A 5299-nucleotide genomic window follows, 5' to 3' on the forward strand; every position below is an offset into this window, starting at 1 on the left:
GTGTGACCCATCACCGAATCGTACTTGCCCTGTCACCGTTTCATCTAATTCCTTGAAGTGACTTCGCACTCCTGTCATGTGGTTGCTGGCCCCGTTGTCTAAGTACCATAGATTTTCATTTTCTGAGGCATAACTTGTCGGTTTTATATGTTCCTCGTTTAGCAGAGCCCTTTCTTGAACATTTTCTTCTTGTATTGTCATTAACAATACGGGTGCTTCGTCTTCCTCGACGAGGTTTGAATGTTCTTGTACATCGTCTTTCTCTGAACAGTCCTTCTTGTAGTGTCCAAACTTTTGACACTTAAAACATTGGATTTTACTTAGGTCGGTTCTTGCAAACTTCCTACTATTTCTAGAATTCCCATTTCTAGGTCTAGATGTAGATCCATCGTTTCTGGGACTTTGCCTATTTCCGTTGTTACGCCAATTTCCACGCGTCTGGTTAAATCTACCACGACCGCGGTTTCCAGATTGCCTTCCTCTGGAGTTATCCTGATGTGTAAACATAAGCCTATCTTGGCTTTCCCCTTGATTTCCTTTCTTTAACTTGAGACGTTCTTCATACGTCTTTAGTCTTCCGACCGCTTCCTGTAGCGTCATGGTTTCTAGATCGGAGTATTGTTCCATAGAGGCAACGATTTGAGTAAACTTATCTGGTACGCCATTTAAGAGTTTGCGTACTAGAGTCGGTTGACTCATTGTCGTTCCTACTTCTGTTGCTCGGGTAACGATACTATTAATCTTTGCGGTAAACGAATCAATAGTGTCGTCATCCCTCATTTGCAACAATTCAAATTCTGACATTAGCGTGTGCATACGCGCCTTTTGTACCCGATCAACGCCAACGTGTCTAATCTTTAGATTTTCCCAAATCTCCTTTGCAGTTTTACAACTTGCAACTTGCAATACAACGTCTTCTGGTATTGCTTGAAACAGATATGCAATGGCAGACTTATCTTTCTTAGTGTCTACCGTTGCATTTTCTGCCGGTTCAATCGTTTCCCACAAACCATTCGCTTCAAGAATCGTCTTGATACGAATAGCCCAAACCGTATAGTTTGTTGGTTTCAGAATCGGACACTGAAACTGGGAAAGAGAATTTCCATTTATCGGACTTTGCCCGGATGATCCTGCCATATCTTCCTGCCGAATAATCTTCACTTCTAATAAACTTTCTTTTGGTTTCAATATATCTCAACAACCCCGATTACCCGAATCGTGTAATAACCAAATAACCAAAAATCAAACTAGTTCGCACTATAACCCCGGAATCAAAAACAAACGAACCCTAGATTCCTAACCGTTCGGTTCGACCGACTTTCCTAGAACCGAAAAAAATTCTGAAATGAAACTTTTGCGAATTTAAACGAAATTGAAACCTGATCGCGAATTCCCTGCGATGCCTTGCGATTCCCACGCCTAGAGCCTGATGCTCTGATACCAATTTGTTGGCCCGAACTTGGATCTTGATCTCTAAATGAGCGTGAATAACTTGAATAACAATAACTTGTAATAATCAAATGAATGTTTACAAATCGAATGAGAGTATTAGTTACAAATGAATCTACAAGTCCCTATTTATAGTTTTCTACGGGTACGAGTGAATAGTTGCGTCTCTTCGTGAAAGGACACGTCTCTTGGATATGTGGTTGAGATTGAAACTTGAAGAGGTGCGTCGAATATTGTCCACTCGATCAACAGTCGCGTCCCTTTGTTCTTTTGCCTTGCACCGATTCGAAATGGTATGTGTGTAGAGACACACCCATTCGGTTATTGAGGTAGTTTCCAACTTCCATTTTGTCACTTCTGGTCCTCGTACTTTGTAACCGCTACTTAATAATAATTCTAACTATCTAACTATGTACATGATGTTAAGAGATTAACCGGTTTCAGGTACGAGGATGGAGAAAGACTGGTAGACCTCAGCCATCGGATCAATCTTTTACAGAATTGAAAACTATCAGATGCGTCAATGGTCCTAATTAAATCGGTAAATGTTCTAGTATGTTACAATCTATCCGCATATGTAGACATAGTACCAAACCCTGCTATAAGTTCTAACAACAACGAACTAAGACAAGTGAGAAGATTGAGCGCCAAATTATAACCACAGCATAACTAGCCAAACTGAAATCGAAACTGACATAACCAGCCAAACTGCAACCGAAACCGACATAACCAGCCAAACTGCACGTGAAACCGACATAACCAGCCAAGCTGTAACCGAAACCGATTTCGATACAGATACAGATACCTACATAACTGAACTGAAATAACCAAACTGTTAACTGGTATGCCAAATATTTATTTATGTTCTAGGACCGCAAATTTTGGCCAATTTCACCGCACCATCTGATGAGTTCTGTACTAGTGTGAATAGATGTAACCTTGTATACTATAAAGACATGTGAATACACAACTAGGGAGATATTCATTTGGGAACCAGATAACCATGAGTTTTATACGTACAAAAAACATTTCACATTACTCATATAGAAGCTTTTGTGTATACACACACGTATAAGTGGTTTTGCATATACATGTTTATGTCTATTTTACATTACTTTTATAGAAGCTTTTGTATATACACACATGTAGAAGCGGTTTTGCATACACATGTTTATGTCTATACATAAAAATATATACAAATGACAAAATATAGTTGAAACTTAGAATGTAACTATCAAATCTGGTATGGTATTATATGGTTTTGAAACCCTAGATGGATACATGCATGTTTCAAACATAAATTACTATATATCTTTACATGTTATGCTGTGTTACAATTTCAGTTCCATCAAATATAACTAAGATGAAGAAATGAATATACAATAAAGTCATATGCATTCTGCTTCACATTCTGCACGGGTTTTAAAACAACGATCCCAGTTCTTCCCCATAGCACTACAACAATACTCCGGGTCTTTGTTTGGTTGACCCTTGTTGGTATCAAAACAATCTATTGGTGCTACTTTCCTTGTCTCTTCATTTCCACTTTTGGCGCCTAATAAAAAAAGAAAAAATAAATAAAATAACCTTATCGTCATGTTCATATATATTTTTCTACTTTTTTAGGTTATACGTAGTGGGGCGTCATGTGGGGAGTTTTTTGGGTGATAGCGCCCGCCACACCACGACAGGCAGCTAGTGCTATGGGGCAAATCTTGAAGGCAGCGTTATACTCATAGCGGCGTTTTGGATTTGCAAACTTTTCCCCCACTCACACACATATATATACAAACATATGTCTGTATAATTGAAGGGTTATTAATTAAGGAGAAGGTTCATTTGAGAAGAAAATTTTATTGAGAAGAAAAAATAAAAGGGTATAATTGTAAAACATTAAATAGTTTTTTTCTCATCTCATTTATTATTGTGTTTGACTAATTAATTAGTCATTAAGACTATAATCCTCCACACTAAATATTTTTGCCTACACACATTAAAAGTTATCCTACACATTTCGAAATTTATCCTACACATATTGAAATTTATCCTACACAACTCGTAATTTATCCTACACGCCTCGTATTTATCCTACACTATAAATGAATTTTTAGTTTTATTTTTTGTGAAAAATATATATCTTAAAAATAAGTTACAAATTTAATAAAGTTAGTTATTAAAGATGAAACTACCAATTAATGATGTATGTAGGTTTACTAATATACCCTTATAGTTACATTAAGTACAAATATTAAATGAAGTCTAATGAAGCATTCATATTGGTTGAAATTTCTTCTTTTTTCTTCTTACAAAGAATTTCTTCTCATTTGAACCCTCCACTATTAATTAATTGAGTAATGATAAAGTAGGGGCTTTATGACTACGGGCTTTAGTGATATAACGCTCCATAAAGCCCCTGTGTGACGTGGCACGACACGTGTCTCATAACGCCCACAAAGGGGCTTTATGACTACAGATGACCTTAGTAGTAAACGCATCGAATAAGTGTAGTTATTATTAAAGATATTTATTATCCACTAAAAGTAATATCCTTAATTACAAAATGTTGCAAAATATAAGAATTTGGTATATGGGGTAAGATCAAATAAAAAGTTTATTTTGTCTAAGTAGGATGAGAAAGAATCTTAACCATTCATTTTTCAAATCAATGGTTAAGATGAAAGTGTAGGAGAAAGGAGGAGTGCAAGAGTATCTTAGGAAAATCCTATTTATGGACTTTCTCTCTGCACATCCACATGGAAGGCACATTATTTTTTCATAAAAATTTCAACGTAAAATCAAGCGTCTTTTTATCTTTAATTTGAGTACCATATTGCTATATAAAATATGAAGACTAAAAAAACCACTAAAATGTGTTGTATTTCTATGTTGTATAACATTTTTTGTGTTTGAATTTTGTACTATATTTTTGTGCTAAATTTTTTTAACTTAATTTTTTTCTCAACTTTTTGTGCTGGATTTTTTTGTACTATATTTTTTGCTAAATTTTTTCGTGCTAAATTTTTTTGTACTAGATTTTTTTGTGTTATATTTTTTGTACTACATTTTTTGTGCTATATTTTTTTGTGCTATATTTTTTGTACTACATTTTTTTGTACTAGATTTTTTTGTTGTATTTTTAAAAAACAAAAGGGATGCCACATGTCATTTTCACTCCTATTTATAAGGACCAAAATGCCCTTCATTTCTAATTATTAGGGGTGCCATATGTTATCATCACAATCCTTTTTAGGCTACTTACGCAAAATTAACTTTTTAGTGGATCCTTATCCTTATCCTTGGGTAAACTATCATGTTATACAAAATATATCCAAAAAAAGTTTGTTACATAACATTAAATCATACTTTAGTATGTATATATGTAGATTTTACATCTGCGCACACACAAAATTACAACCGAGCATCCCCACTCTCAACTTGTGTTTGCACAAACACACAAATCTACATATATAATTCTAATCTATAAAAAATAAACAAGAAGAAAGTAATTGAACGAGTACCTATAACCATAATCATAGAAGTGAAAATAAGAAAAACAGTAAGTATAGGTAAGATTTTCATGACAAATGCTTTCGATTATGAATTGTATAGTTAGAAAGGGCTACAATTTATACCATATTTCAAAAACGAAAAAGAAAACTATAAGCTCCACAAGCTCTGCGTGAATATGCATGCAGGGTGCATGAACTATATATGCCACACACATATATATATATATATATATATATATATATAAAATCATGATACACACACATATATTGTAACACCCCAACCCCGCTAGGGCTGACGTGTCACTCTTACAGATATCAAAACTAAAAGCCAATCCATAACA

The 5299-nt window shown here is 34.8% G+C and overlaps 1 long non-coding RNA gene across 1 annotated transcript; it reads right to left on the bottom strand.

The window, feature by feature from the left end:
• Positions 1-2677: 2677 nt before the first annotated feature.
• Positions 2678-5073, bottom strand: LOC118491145. Its single transcript, XR_004890579.1, has 2 exons — positions 4968-5073; positions 2678-3004 (listed from the first exon to the last, which is right to left on the bottom strand). It is a non-coding gene; the product is annotated as an uncharacterized LOC118491145 (long non-coding RNA).
• Between the last annotated feature and the right edge of the window lie 226 nt (positions 5074-5299).

The sequence above is a fragment of the Helianthus annuus genome, chromosome 4 (assembly GCF_002127325.2).
Source record: "Helianthus annuus cultivar XRQ/B chromosome 4, HanXRQr2.0-SUNRISE, whole genome shotgun sequence".
NCBI lineage: Eukaryota > Viridiplantae > Streptophyta > Magnoliopsida > Asterales > Asteraceae > Helianthus > Helianthus annuus.